Source organism: Callospermophilus lateralis, chromosome 13 (assembly GCF_048772815.1).
Source record: "Callospermophilus lateralis isolate mCalLat2 chromosome 13, mCalLat2.hap1, whole genome shotgun sequence".
Classification (NCBI taxonomy): Eukaryota; Metazoa; Chordata; class Mammalia; order Rodentia; family Sciuridae; genus Callospermophilus; species Callospermophilus lateralis.
Window position 1 is genome coordinate 57667933 of NC_135317.1, and position 16367 is coordinate 57684299.

A 16367-nucleotide genomic window follows, 5' to 3' on the forward strand; every position below is an offset into this window, starting at 1 on the left:
CTCAAGCGGTAGTGCGCTCGCTTGGCATGTGTGCGGCGCGGGTTCGATCCTCAGCACCACATACAAAGCAAAGATGTTGTGCCCGCTGATAACTAAAAAATAAATATTAAAATTCTCTCTCTCTCTCTCTCTCCCTCTCTCACTCTCTCTTAAAAAAAAATTGTTGTGAGATTAGATTCTAAATAGTCTTTCTTTCTTGCTAGTTGCTACAGTGTGCTCTTTAAAAAATTAGTTCATTTTAATTATTCATAATATTAAGGTTCATTTTGATATAATTATATAAGCATGGAATATAATTTGCTCTAATTCAGTCCCCAGTTATTTCCCCTTCCCCACCACTCCTTCCTTTACCTGTTCCCTTTCCTCTACTATACTGTTGTTTCTTCTAATTATTTAAATTTTTTCCCAATTAGTGCCTTGTGGATATACATAAAAGTAAGCGTCACTGTGGTATATTCATATATGTATAAAATTCGGTCAGATTTATTCCACTGTTCTTCTCTTTTCTCTTCCTTCTTCCCTTCCCCTAAAACCCCTTTCTCTACTCCATTGATCTGTCTTTTGTTTTCATGGACCCCCACTCCCTTGCCTGCCTGCCTGCCTGCCTTCTTCTTTCTCCTTATTTTGGTCTAACTTCCACATCTCAGAAGACATTTGACCTTTGTCTTTCAGGATCTGGGTTATTTCACTTAGCATAATGGTCTCCAGTTCATCCATTTACCAGCAGGGGTCATAATTTCTTCTTCTTCTTTTTTAATTTTAATTTCTTTTCTTATTTTTAATTTTTAAAATATCTTTTATTTATTTATTTTTTATGTGGTACTGAGGATAGAACCCAGGGCCTCCTATATGCTAGGCGAGCGCTCTATCGCTGAGCCACAACCCCAGCACCCTTCTTCTTTTTAAAAAAATACTTTTATTTTTTATTTATGTATATGTGATGCTGAGAATCTAACCCAGTGCTTCACACATGCTAGGCACAATCCCAGCCCTAATTTATTCTTCTTAATAATATTCTTCTTTTTCTTCTTAATTCTCCATTGTGTATATATACCACAATTTCTTTATCCATTCACCTGTTGGTGGGCCCTTAGATTGGTTCCATAGTTTGGCTATTGTGAATTGTGCTCTTATAAACTTCAAATGGACTGTATCCCTATAGTATGCTGATTTTAGATCTTTTGGATATATACTGAGGAGTGGGATAGTTGGCTCATATGGTGGTTCTATTCCTAGATTTTTGAGGAATCTCCATACTAGTTTCCAGAATGGTTGTACTAATTTGCAGTCCCACCAATAATGTACAAATGTACCTTTTCCCTCACATATTCATCAACATTTATTATTATTTGTATTCTTAATAATTGCTATTTTGACTGGAGTGAGATGAAATCTCAGTGTAGTTTTGATTTGCATTTCTCTTATTGTGGAGATGTTGAACATTTTTTTGATACCTTTTTTTGCCATTTGTATTTCTTCTTTTGAGAAGTGTCTGTTTAGTTCTTTCTTTTTTTTAATCTTTTTTTTATTGGTTGTTCAAAACATTACAAAGCTCTTGACATATCATATTTCATACATTAGATTCAAGTGGGTTATGAACTCCCATTTTTACCCCAAATACAGATTGCAGAATCACATCGGTTACACATCCACATTTTTACATAATGCCATATTAGTAACTGTTGTATTCTGCTACCTTTCCTATCCTCTACTATCCCCCTCCCCTCCCATCTTCTCTCTCCACCCCATCTACTGTAATTAATTTCTCTCCTTGTTTATTTTCCCATTCCCCTCACAACCTCTTATATGTAATTTTGTATAACAATGAGGGTCTTCCTCCATTTCCATGCAATTTCCCTTTTCTCTCCCTTTCCCTCCCACCTCATGTCTCTGTTTAGTGTTAATCTTTTCTTCCTGCTCCTCCGCCCTGCTCTGTTCTTAGTTGCTCTCATTATATCAAAGAAGACATTTGGTATTTGTTTTTTAGGGATTGGCTAGCTTCAATAAGCATAATCTGCTCTAGTGCCATCCATTTCCCTGCAAATTCCATGATTTTGTCATTTTTTAGTGCTGCGTAATGCTCCATTGTGCATAAATGCCACATTTTTTTTTATCCATTCATCTATTGAAGGGCATCTGGGTTGGTTTCACAGTCTAGCTATAGTGAATTGTGCTGCTATGAACATGGATGTGGCAGTATCCCTGTAGTACGCTCTTTGAAGGTCTTCAGGGAATAGTCTGAGAAGGGCAATAGCTGGGTCAAATGGTGGTTCCATTCCCAGCTTTCCCAGGAATCTCCATACTGCTTTCCAAATTGGCCGCACCAATTTGCAGTCCCACCAGCAATGTACAAGAGTACCCTTTTCCCCACATCCTCGCCAGCACTTGTTGTTGTTTGACCTCATAATGGCTGCCAATCTTACTGGAGTGAGATGATATCTTAGGGTGGTTTTGATTTGCATTTCTCTGACTGCTAGAGATGGTGAGCATTTTTTCATGTACTTGTTGATTGATTGTATGTCCTCCTCTGAGAAGTGTCTGTTCAGGTCCTTGGCCCATTTGTTGATTGGGTTATTTGTTATCTTATTGTCTAATTTTTTGAGTTCTTTGTATACTCTGGATATTAGGGCTCTATCTGAAGTGTGGGGAGAAAAAATTTGTTCCCATGATGTAGGCTCCCTATTTACCTCTCTTATTGTTTCTCTTGCTGAGAAAAAACTTTTTAGTTTAAGTAAGTCCCATTTGTTGATTCTTGTTATTAACTCTTGTGCTATGGGTGTCCTATTAAGGAATTTGGAGCCTGACCCCACAATTTGTAGATCGGAGCCAACTTTTTCTTCTATCAGACGCAGAGTCTCTGATTTGATATCAAGCTCCTTGATCCACTTTGAGTTAACTTTTGTGCATGGCGAGAGGAGGGGATTCAGTTTCATTTTGTTGCATATGGATTTCCAGTTTTCCCAGCACCATTTGTTGAAGATGCTATCCTTCCTCCATTGCATGCTTTTAGCCCCTTTATCAAATATAAGATAATTGTAACTTTGTGGATTCGTCTCTGTGTCCTCTATTCTGTACCATTGATCCACCCGCCTGTTTTGGTACCAGTACCATGCTGTTTTTGTTACTATTGCGCTGTAATATAGTTTGAAATCTGGTATCACTATACCGCCTGATTTACACTTCTTGCTTAGAATTGCTTTTGCTATTCTGGGTCTTTTATTTTTCCATATGAATTTCATGATTGCTTTATCTATTTCTACAAGAAATGTCATTGGGATTTTGATTGGCATTGCATTAAACCTATAGAGAACTTTTGGTAATATTGCCATTTTGATGATGTTAGTTCTGCCTATCCATGAACAGGGTATATTTTTCCATCTTCTAAGATCTTCTTCTACTTCTCTTTTTAGGGTTCTGTAGTTTTCATTGTATAAATCTTTCACCTCTTTTGTTAGGTTGATTCCCAAGTATTTTATTTTATTTTTTTGAGGATATTGTGAATGGAGTGTTTTTCCTCATTTCCATTTCAGAAGTTTTGTTGCTGATGTACAGAAATGCCTTTGATTTATGCGTGTTGATTTTATATCCTGCCACTTTGCTGAATTCATTTATTCTAGTAGTTTTTTGGTAGACCCTTTTGGGTCTTCTAGGTATAGAATCATGTCATCCACAAATAGTGATAATTTAAGTTCTTCTTTTCCTATTTTTATGCCTTTAATTTCTTTCGTCTGTTGAATTGCTCTGGCCAGTGTTTCGAGAACTATATTGAATAGAAGTGGTGATAGAGGGCATCCCTGTCTTGTTCCAGATTTTAGAGGGAATGCCTTCAATTTTTCTCCATTCAGAATGATGCTAGCCTGAGGCTTAGCATAGATAGCTTTTACAATGTCGAGGTAAGTTCCTGTTATCCCTAGTTTTTCTAATGTTTTGAACATAAAGGGATGCTGTACTTTGTCGAATGCTTTTTCTGCGTCTATCGAGATGATCATATGGTTCTTATTTTTAAGTCTATTGATGTGGTGAATAACATTTATTGATTTCCGTATATTGAACCATCCTTGCATCCCAGGGATGAATCCTACTTGATCATGGTGCACAATTTTTTTGATGTGCCTTTGTATCCGGTTCGCCAGAATTTTATTGAGGATTTTTCATCTAGGTTCATTAGAGATATTGGTCTGTAGTTTTCTTTCTTTGAGGTGTCTTTGTCTGGTTTCGGAATCAGGGTGATGTTGGCCTCATAGAATGAATTTGGAAGAGCTCCCTCTTTTTCTATTTCCTGAAATAACTTGAAAAGTATTGGTATTAATTCTTCTTTAAAGGTTTTGTAAAACTGTGCTGTATACCCATCCGGTCCTGGGCTTTTCTTGGTTGGTAGTTTTTTGATCACTTCTTCTATTTCATCGTTGATATTGGTCTGTTCAAATTGTGTATATCCTCCTGACTCAGTCTGGGCAAATTAAATTAAAATTAAAAAAATAATAAAAAAATAAAAAAATTTAAAAAACAACAACAACAACAAAAAAATGAAAATAAAAAAACCCAAATTAAAAAAAAAATTGATAAATGCAGTCTTAGAGTTTGATTAACTTCTCTTCCACTAGGTGGAGCTGTGCCCACTGGGCCAAGCTTCTCTTCTCAGTAGGCGGGAATCAATCACTGTGCAGCAGCTCTTCCTCCCAGACTGGGCGGGTCTCCAATCCTGAGTTCCTAGGGCCTTCTCTTGTGTCTAGTCACTTGCCCATTTTCCTCAAGCCATGCCCCGCTCACTGATGATGCTCACCACAATACTCTCTACACGCCCGATCTGCTGCTCCTGGGAGCCCTGTTTTTATGAACGCCTGGGCACACTCTCCCTGTTTGCCATTCCCTCAGACCCTAAGTTTGTAGAGCTTGGGGCTGAGAACCCCCAGCGAATTTGCTTGCCCTTCGGTAGCCAGGCCCCCGGTAGCTGGTGCAAGAGACCTCCGTTGTCAGCACTGGTGGGAGCGGGAGTTTCGCGCCACGAGTCCAGTGCCACTCCTGATTCTCTCAGTCTGGCTATCGCGCTCACAGGAGAGCTGGGAGGGGCCCTTAAGGTTTCCCCACTGTGTGGAGAGGAATGGCTAGGGGATTACACACCTGTCGCTGCTGGTTTCAATAAAGTTGTCTCCTCCACCGCGTTTTGGTGACGTCAGTTCTCTGCCATGGTGGTATCCCATGCAAATGGTGACAGTTCGTTCCCTTTGCTGGGTGACCAATGCAACGGGTGGGTCCTGACTGTCTCTTCCACGCCCCGTTTCAATCCTGTGGCCGCTGCCTGTGAAGGCTCAGTTGGCTTTTACCTCCGTCTGTTTAGTTCTTTTGCCCATTTATTTCATGTTAAGTTTTTTGAGTCCTTTATATATCTTGGAGATTAATTCTGTATATGAGGCGCAGATAACAAAGATCCTTTCCCATTCTTTAGATTTTCTCTTCACACTGTAAATTGTTTTTCTTTTGCTGTATAGAATCCTTTCATTTGATGTTGTCCTACTTATTGATTCTTGGTTTTATTTCTTGTGCTTAGAAGTCTAGTTAAGGAAGTCAATGTTTGTGTCAGTATGTTGGAGTATTGAGCCTACATTTTGTTGTAGCAGTTGCAGAGTTTTTGGTCTAATTTCCTAGGTCTTTGATCCACTTTGAATTGAGTTTTGTGTAGAGATCTAGTTTCAGTCTTCCTATATATGGATATCTAGTTTTCCCAAAACCATTTCTTAAAAACACTATCTTTTCTCCAGCATATGTTTTTGGCACCTTTGTCAAGTATCAGATGACTCTTTCTATGTGGATTTGTCTCTGTGTCTTCTATTCTATTCAATTGGTCTTTATGTCTCTTTTATACTGTTTTTGTTACTATAGCTCTGTAGTATGATTTGATATCCTGTATTGTGATACCTCCAGTCTTGTTCTTCTTGCTCAGGATTGCTTTGGCTATTCTGGGTCTCTTACTCTTGCAAATGAATTCCACTCCCCCCACAATTCTGTGAAGAATGTCATTGGTATTTTGATTGGGATTACATTAAATCTATATGATGCTTTAGGTAGTAAGACCATTTTAACAATAATAATTCTGCTTATCCAACAGTGTGGGAGATCTTTCCATATTCTAAGGTCTTCTTCAGTTCTTTCTTCAGTGTAAATAGTCTTTCTAAATTGCTTTATTGAGGCATAATTCTTATAGCATGCATTCACTCATTTAAAGTATATATTTTTTTAAAGTAAATTCACAGATCCATGCATCCAATGCTACAATTCATGTTATAACCTTTTCATTGTTTCAGAAGAAATCCTGTACCTTTAACCTCTTCTCTGTTTTCTTCTAATAGTTGTCCTAAGCAACTGTTAGCCTACTTTGTATTCTGTAGATTTGCTTTTCTGGAAATTTCATATAAATGAAGTAATGTAACAAAGTCTTTTCTGACTGTCTTGGCTTCTTTTACTTAATGTTATGTTCTCAAGGTTTGTTCATATTTTAGGATATGTGTGAACATACAAGTTCAAGTTGGTTGACTGGTAAAATTAGAACACTTGTTTTTCACACTTTTATGACAGAGCCCAATGTAACATTCACAATGTATACAATATATTGAAAATTAATTAAATTATGATTCAATCTCAGGAGGAAAAAAAATGTTTAATTGATGGCAATCCTAGAGTAACGGAGGCATAAGAATTATTGGATAAAGACCTAAATAGCACTTAGTTTAAGTATGTTCCATGAAGTAACAAAACAGAAAGCTCACATTTGAAATGAGGGAAATGATAGAAAAATCCCAGCAGTGAAATAAACTGTAAAAGAACCAAATAGAAATTTGAAAACAGAAAAACACAGCATTTTGAATAAAAATTCACTGAAAGGCTTCAAGCACAGGAAGTACATAAGAATAAATCAGTAATTTGAATATGAATCAGTGGAAATTATCCCATGCAGAAAAAATAAGTCCCTAAGTTTTCATGTTTGGAGAAATAAATTCAATTTTTAATGTAAAAAAATCACAGCAATCCCAAATAGCATAGATGCTAGGAAACCACACCTAGTTCATCATAATCAATGTGAAACCATACCTAGCCCATCATAATCAACAATAAACCACACCTAATATGTCATAATCATAGGAAACCACCCTTAGTACATCATAATCAATAGGAAACCACAGTTAATACATCATAATCAATAGGAAACAACTAATGTATTATAATCAATAGGAAACCATATTTAATACATCAAAATAAAGAGGAAACCATAAATAGTGCATCATAATCAAAGCGTGAAAACAGAAGGATAAAGAAGTCTTGAAAACATCTAGAGAAGAACACCATTTGTGTGTGGGAAAACAATTGAACAGTTTCAGAATTCTCATCAAAATCATAGGGACAGTGGAATAGCATCTTCAAACTATTGAAAAGAAGAAAATTATCAACCTCAAATTCTGAACCTAGAGACAATTTCCTTTTGTATCATAGAAAAAATATATTTCCAGATATTGGAAATTCAAAGGAATTCATTGTGCCAGGCCTTCCCAAGAATTTCTCAAGAACATACTTCAAAATATGGAGACATGATAGCAGAAGGAAATCTGAATTTTCAGGAAAGAATAGAAAAGAATAATAAATGGTAAAAATTTTATTATAAATTTTATTTTTTCCTTCTTAAATGCCTTAAAATATGCAACTGTTTAAAACAATTTTTTTAGTTGTTATATTCAATGAATGAATGTTTAGTGTGTTTAAGAAGTATAACATAATGGAAAAAGATCATAAAAAATTCTAGTATAACTCTTAACCTTTAAATAAAAGAAGGTATAAATCCTGTTGGGGGATAAAATGAAGAAGTGACTTATATAAAAGAAAAATATTTTATCAGTTCAACTGATAAAAATAAAAAGATTTATGACAGAAATACACTGAATATTTATGGTATTCCAGAAAAGAAATGTGAATAAAACTGACTTTCAGGTATAAAGGGCATGTACAAAGGGTTTCAAGTTCCAGGAACTTGGGGTATATTGTTTCCTTGAATTCTTCCTGCAGAATCTGTCTACTAGAAAAATCAGACAATCAAAGTGGCCTGAGGCAAAATAGCATGAAGGCTGGTGTTTCTCATTAAATGGTTCTTTGTGGAAGAAAAGCAGAAAAAAAGCTAAAGAAGAATTGCTATATGCTCTTACAACAAATATATAGGATAACTATAAAAGTAGCTAGTGACAACTGGGAACAATTTATTTAATTTTTTTCAAATTGTTTTTAGTAAACAAATTAGTGGTGAGTATAATTACTGTTATTTTGAGATTGTTGTGTATATAATGTAAAATAAATACACAACTTTAAGCATACTTTATGGAGTATTCTAATTATGTCATTCCCAGTGTCCTTAAGAATCAGGATTTTTGGTATAGATGAAAAGAGATGCTGATATAATACAGAAGACTTTTATTAAAAACCTATAGTTCTGAATTCAATTGGAAGTATCAGTATGAACTTCTGAAGCATTTTATCTTCACATATCCTACAACAAACACACACACACACACAGCAATGTAAAAGACAAGAAACAATGACCAAAGCAATAACAGTGATCGTCTTTATGAACAGATTATGGTCCTTGAATATTACTACTCCCATGGATGGGGGCAAGTTTCTTGGGAATGACTAATTCCAGATTGAGGTAGTATAAATGTTCAATATGATCCTGGTACATCTCATCATCCCAAATAGCAAAAACTTTTTAGTGTCATGTCAGAAGGATTCAGGAGTCAAATTTGGGCAGGTTACCACTGGTCAAAGATGGGAAAATTTCATATTTAATGGGGAAAATCTTAAATTAGTGGTTTCATAATGGTATTTTCAAAACAAACCTAATTTGTTTAGAAACAACTAGATTCTGTATTGCAGATTCCTCAAAAAACAGGATTTTTATTGCTAAGTACTTTGGGAGGGAGTGAATCTGAATCTTGATAAGATTCTTGGTTGAGAGTTTGACCTTTAGATACCCATATCATCTTCCTGGTGGAAGCTGGGCAACTGCTCCTTGCTTTTCCTTGTTGAAAGACTCAAGCTTTCCTCTCTGGAGAGGGTGAAATAAAGGTTCTCTAAATCCTTTGAGGACCTAGGTATGGGCAAATTTACCATTGAAACATGGGGGACTTACTGGAAGAATTAATCTTACATTTTGAATATTGATACCACCTGCTATGCCCCCATCCACATTTGATTCTTTTTTAAAAAAATTTTATTTATTTATTTTCATTACAATCCGCATTTGAGTCTAAAGATAGCAATGGCCAGGCTTATGCCCTCTAGGCAGGAGATTGGGAGATTTTTTTTTTTTTTTCTGAGGAATTTTAAGCAGACCAGTTGAAAGATCTGCAACTGTGAAGTTCAGATATTTTCCCAGTGAAGGAGCAAAACCAGATTACTATACAGATAATTCCATAACCTTTCTAGCACAGTGCTCTTAAATGTGAATGGAATAGTCAGGGATCTCTAATCTGTGGTAAACCTTTAAGATTAAAATCCAAGGGCTGTGGTGTAGCTGATAGAACATGCTTATAACATGTACCAGCCTTTGATCCCAACATAAAAAAAAAGATCAAAATCTAAACCAGAGAATATTACTCAGCCATAAAGAAGAATGAAATTATGGCATTTGTTGGTAAATGGATGGAACTGGAGACTATCAAGTTAAGTGAAATAAGCCAGTCCCCCAAAACCAAAGGCCTAATGTTCTCTCTGATATTTGGATGTTAGCACAAATAAGGGGAGAGGAGGGAAGAGTAGACATTTTTTGGATTAGATAAAAGGGAAAGGATGGAGGGGGAATGGGAATAGGAAGAGAACGAATCGGGTATACCTTTCCTATGTTCATGTATGAATATATGACCAGGGTAACTCCATATCATGTAAAACCACAAGAATGGGAAGTTATACTCCATGTATGTATAATATGTAAAAATGCACTCTACTGTCATGTATATCTAAAAAAGAACAAATCAAAAAAATACAGTGAAAAAATCTAAACCAGAATAAACAAATAGAAGAAAAGAAACTTGGGGGAAACATAACTTAAGGAAAAGAAAATCTCTTTCCTTATTGATCATTAATAATCTCTGAGAGAAAGAGGACATGTGACATACATGAAAGACATTATGATGCTATAAAGAAAGGGTCCTCAGAGAATAAAAAAAAACTTTTGACATTAAAATGATAATAGATGTAAAGGAAAATTATTAGAAGCAATTAAAAATACAGCTGAGGGTATATCCTAAGAAATAGGAGAGAAATGAGGAAACCGTGGATACTGGAGAGAACAGTGGAGAAAATTGTAGGATCATTGATATATAGAACTTCGAAAAGATGATAAAGATGAAGGGGATGGGATTATCAAAGAAATAATAAATAAATATTTTATAGAGCTATAAGACATGGGTTACGTATTTAAGGAGACCACTGAATGCTCAGTCCTTTCAGTCCTGTGATAGAATATTGTCCCATTCCAAAATACATCACATCCCTAAGGATGGTATAGGTGAACGAGATGAACTAATGTAAATTATGAATGTAGTGATTGATAACTTGGTAGTTTATTATATGCTGTGTTTAAAGTATAGGATGCTATTCGTTATTAAGTATTTTTAACTTTCACATTGGCTTTATGTTCTCTATTAGGTTTTAAGTTTGGAGAGGCATAGTATGAGATCTTCCTCTCTAATGTGCTCAGAGGATATAGTGTAACAGGTGTTGCTGGAAGGTTTTTTTCATCTAGACCGAGAAAGGCTTGTGGTAGTCAACAGTTTCTTACTGGGTTATTAATAAGTTACTGCAATATAGGATTCCCATTGTCAAATCACATTTTAGAATACTTGCTGTCATATTGGGTATTTAGACCATGAATCTTATCTCAATTTGAAAAAGAGGTGCACCAACCATTACTACATTTGGTGTCCATTGGATTGAATTTACTGATAATCAAGTCTCTGTTTCCTTTTTCCTGTCTATCTGCCTCCCTCTTCTCTCCCTCCTTTTCCCCCCCTCTCCTTTTCCCTCCCTTTCTCCTCCTCTCCCTTGCTCTCTTCCTCCCTCCCTCGCTCTTGACACCCTCCTTATCCATAATGGATTTAGGTAATTTAAAATAAGAACGATTAAATTGATTAGAGGAGAAATATAAAAAGGAATAAGGAAGTAAAACCAAAATTATGTTTAAAAGTAAAGAAACTACAGCAGGGAAAATTAACCAGTGAACAGAAATTGTTAAGTTTATGTTTTCATATTTTTCATGCTTGCTTTTATTCCTTTTTCTGGTAGAATTTTTTTTTTTCATGTGAAAATGTTCAAGTTTTAGAACAGGCTATGATCCTAAGGGCTAAGACATACTAGTTTTTTTGTTGGATAAAATCTGTTTCGAAGACAAATTCAGCAGGTTTGGAGAAACTTTAATGAAGTATGTGTTCTTTCCTACTTTTTTCCTCCCAACACTTTAAATATTAGCTTGGATAAGTTGTTAGGATAACATATATTTGTGAAGTGATCTTTTTTTACCCTAGTCCAAAAACAAAAATAAAAATGTTAACTTATTTATGGATTCCTTCATAACTCCCATTTTTCCTCATCTTACCTGTTTCATATTCAATACTTAGGATTGGCAATTTTTATTAACCTCATTTTCTTGATGTTAATAATGTTTTAGAGAATGGTATTAGCTTTATACTGATAAATAACAGAAAAAGGAATTTAATAAAAAATTTTTTTGGGAAACACACAGAATTAAATTCTAGGGAGTTTTTCATGCCTATTCCTTAAGAATTTTATGTAGGATAGGTATATCCTGGGCCTTCACCAGGGATTCATCTCTTTTATCTTAGATTTGTGAATACTATTTGGTAGTTATCCTCTTGGTATGTGTAAAATCATTACTTTATAATGAGTTAGAATCACTTGGAGGCCTGAGGCTTTGTTAGAACTCCCTTTAGTCCCTCCCTCATAGACCTGAGTCACATTTTTTTTTTTTTTTTTTCTGAGTCACATTTTAAAGTTGGAATTTTTTAAAATTTTATTTTAACAACTGAAAATCAATTTATTAAAACAGTTGACTTAGGCATCTGCAATGGTGACTTCAACTTCCACTCCTGGCTCAATACTGATGGAAGTAATCTGCTTAACAATCTCAGAAAGGCTGTGCAAGTCAACGAGTCACTTGTGGATTCTCATCTGGAAATGATCCCATGGCTTGGAACCTTCACCACAAGGTGTTTTTCTTGTAGTGATTCTCAAAGTCTTAGTAGGCATGCGAACAGGTCTTTTCACTTGAGATTCTTTTCCTTTGTGCCCTGATCAAGTCAGCACACACTTTCTCGAGCGACTTCACGATTCGGCTGGTAAGGGTAATTCTAATTCGATGAATCGCCACCTCTGGTTCCACAGGTGTCTTTCCGGTGTCTTTAAATGCCATGGCTGCAGCGTGGCTTCCTGACCCACTTGTTCCTCAGCAGGAGTGAACAGCGGTGAGTCAGGAGCAGAAACTGTCAGGAGAGGGCTCCTCCATACCCACAATCAAATAGAAAGCTGTAATTTTCTATATTGCCAATGGAGGAGCTATTTGTGTAATATCCTGAAATTATTAAAGAATAGGTATTGTTGTAGTTCAACATTGTTACAGTAGAGCTACAGATGAACTCAGGACACGTACCATTCTAGGGATTATTTTAATAAAGATAATCATTTCATTAAAGTTCATTGATTGGTATTTAGTTACTTCGAGGAATTTGGGTCAGCTATAAAGTTAGAGGGGAAATTTCCAAAAGAACACCATCAATTCTGATACCAATTCAAAGTTTCAGGGTTTTCAAAACCACCCCAACCTCGGATAATTTTGCAGGCAGACTCATAGGACTCATTGAAATCTGTTGTACTTAACAGTTACGATTTGTTACCTATCAGAATATGGATTTAAACCAGCTAAAGGAAGATGTGAGTGGGGTAGAGTTTAAAAATACCAAAAGCAGAACTCCCATCATCCTCTCTTGCAGGAGTTAGTACATGACTGTCACATGGAGTTTTGCTAACTATGGAAGTACACCTGAGCCTTTTTCCACTGCCAGTGTTACTATCCTTAGACTTCTCCTCTGCTCCTAGAAGCTGGGATGATGCCTTTAATTGTAATCCTTTCTAGAGTCAGAACTTAACATGGCCTATACAAATGATACCCATCATAAAAAGACAAAGGTGGGACCTTAGTTTGAGTAAGATTAGCTCTTCACTACACAGTTCACCATCTGGTCTTTAGACAAGGTGCTCTTATAGCAAACCAATACTGTTTGTCAGGGCATCTACAGGAGTATAACACTCACAGACACAGCAGTGGTATCAATGTGAAGACATCTGTTATTTGGAGTAAACAGTGCAGGATAAGGATAGATTTTAAGGAAACTTCTAATCTGATCTCTAATGCTATCATATATTTTCATATTTTTAAAAATTTTTTTTAGGTGTCAACAGACCTTTATTTTATTTATTTATATGCAGTGCTGAAAATTGAACCCAGTGCCTCACACATGCTAGACGCACTCTACCATTGAGCCATCACCCCAGCCCTATTTTCATATTTTTGTACTAATTACTTGTTTCCTTCATTTTTTCTACCACTATTTGTACCAAATGGAAAACTTGTGCAGAACTATTAGCATAGGGGTGGGAGGGAAGGGCGGTGGTAGGAGGTTAGTATTGATGGTGGAATGTGATGGGCATCATTATCCAAACTACATGTATGAAGATATGAATTGGTGTGAACAATTTATATACAAACAGATATGAAAAAAAAGAAGCTGAAAAAAAGAAATTACATCCTTCATTTTATTATTTTATTGGATCTTCAGAAGGCTTTAATTGAATCTCCCCGTACATTGGATTGTCCACATCAGTATTATTGTAAAACTGTTTACGTAAGGTGGTTGAATCTTACCACCAAGACCAGTGTGTATCGTATCCCAGTATGGAAGTAAATATAATCTGAAAAATGAAAGTCAGAAGATTATGATGTATTAGTAGAGTCCCATTGAGTTAGAGCTGACTAAAACACTGTCTTACGAAACAAAGACAGTTTTTATAGACTTAAGCAAGAAAGGACAGTTGGAGGTTATAGTTAAAGTGTGGTTCTCAGAATAGAAAGTAGGTTTTTTTTGCTGTTTAATAGCTGATAATTTGGCCAGTTTGGATTTATCCAGGGGATGGAGGTTTAGATCATGGGAAGAGGGGTAGGGAGGGCAATTGAAGAAGAGGGACAAGATCATAGGACCCCTGAAAATTCTTGGTCTTTTGGTGTTTATTACAAAACATTACAGTTCCCAAGAAATCGTTCACAAATCAAATACTATTGACTCTTAATACAGTTTTACAAAGTTGATTTTTCTAGTAATATGTTGTCTATCCAAATACAAATATTTGTCGTATCATAAGCATGAAGACATATATTAATATAAAACAAGATAGAGGATCACAATATAATATTTACATAAATTTGCTTCATAATATATTTTTTTTTATTTAAGTGAACATTTTATTCTGAAATAATTTCAGATTTACAGAAAGTTGTAAAGGTAGTCCAGATACCAGTGTCCTCTTCATTTATCTTTCCTGAATTATTCTGTATTAGCCAACTCACTCATCATAGAACCTTTTCAGTGATGGTGGTTAGTGGTTTAATCTGTGTTTTATCATACCTTGGCTCCCTGCTCTTCTTTTTCTCACAGTTTCTTTCTCTTTCAGCCAATGTCCTCTAAAGTTGAATTTGCTATATTCAAATAGTTATTTCCATAAATACACATAACTTTGAATTTCATGGTAATCTTTCTTTGAGTTATGCTGTCAGTGTTGTCCCTGCGTTGCTTTCACTGTTGATTGTTGTCTGGATGGGTTTTGAAGGATTAGGATTTGGACAGCCACCATTATTTTACAGTACCTGGAATTTTATGATCATTAATTTTTTATTATTCACGTAGAAATTTTTTTTCCCTAGTACTGAGGATTGAACCCCTGGGCACACTGTACCACTAAGCTATATCCCCAATCCTTTTTAGTTTTTATTTTGAGACAGAGTCTGGCTGAGGTGCCCAGGCTAGCCTTTTGTTCATGCTGGCCTCAAATTTGCTATCCTTGCTATCCTTCTGACTCAGCCTCAGTAACTGGGATTATAGGCATATACCGCCATGCCTGCTTTCACATAGAATTCTTAAAAAAAAAAAAAAAGACAATATGCAATGGAAAAAGAGAAATTGAGAAGTTTGAGAGAATTTTATCAATAACTTTTCCAAATTGTAGATGAGCCCCAAATTAGTGTTCCCATTAAGAATTCTAGTTTCTAACTAATGAAAAGGGCTGGGCACAATTCAGGAGCCACTTGTCAAAAGAAACTAACTTTATTTTTAGAACCACACACGCCAAACAAAACAGCTCCTCCGCAAAAACCCTCAGAGCCCAACCGGCTTCCCACCAGCCACTCTCTCACCCACCAGCCTCTTCACCTCCCAAAATCCTTCTGCTCTTGAGGCCGATTGGCTGGGTCGCATGGGCGGAGCCAAAAAAGTCCCCCAATGAGCAGCTCCGTGGTCTGAAAGGGCAGGGAAACAGCCCAATGAGCATCACCGCAGAGGAGCCAATCAGCTAGATGTTGGTAGATGTTGCTGGGGCCGCTGTGAGCCAATTGTCAGCTGGTAGTCTGAAAGGGCAGGGAAACAGCTCAATGAGCATCTCCAATGAGCATCACTGCAGAGGAGCCAATCAGCTAGATGTTGCTGGGGCCGCTGTGAGCCAATCATTAGCCGGCAGTCTGGAAGTTACCCTGCGCTCCCTCTGGTTTGTCTGATGAGGGATCTGGTGGACAATGTGTCCTGGGCACTACCCTGATGGGGTTGCTGGGTTCCTCCAGTGCTCCGTGTATTTGTGGTTTTGGGCCCTGGAGCATTGGGCCCCTCTGTCCATTTTTTGGCAACGGAGCCCGATGCCTTTCTCCACGATATCGTGGATAAACACTTGATCCTTGTTCGTTTTTTGATAATGGAGTACCCTCTATGGTGGTCTGAGAACGGCATTTATTAGCCCAATGTCTCCCTCTATGGCACCGTGGGCAAAAACCTGGTATTCTACTCCTTTGATACCTAGTTTTGTTAAACCCTCCTCCTCTGAAAGGGCAGGGAAACAGCTCAATGAGCATCTCCAATGAGCATCACTGCAGAGGAGCCAATCAGCTAGATGTTGCTGGGGCCGCTGTGAGCCAATCATCAGCCAGCAGTCTGGAAGTTTGCTGGCAGCTGGAAGTTTGCTGGGGCCCCTTCGGCTGTGTCTCTCAACAATCTATG

General features: G+C 36.6%; 1 protein-coding gene and 1 pseudogene across 9 annotated transcripts in view; one reads left to right on the forward strand and one right to left on the reverse strand.

Annotated features, from left to right (window-relative positions):
- Positions 1-16367, forward strand: part of Cdc42bpa (CDC42 binding protein kinase alpha) — a 323243-nt gene that overhangs the window by 121634 nt on the left and 185242 nt on the right. The window lies entirely within an intron of this gene.
- LOC143379416 (small ribosomal subunit protein uS10 pseudogene) lies at positions 12109-12466 on the reverse strand (annotated as a pseudogene).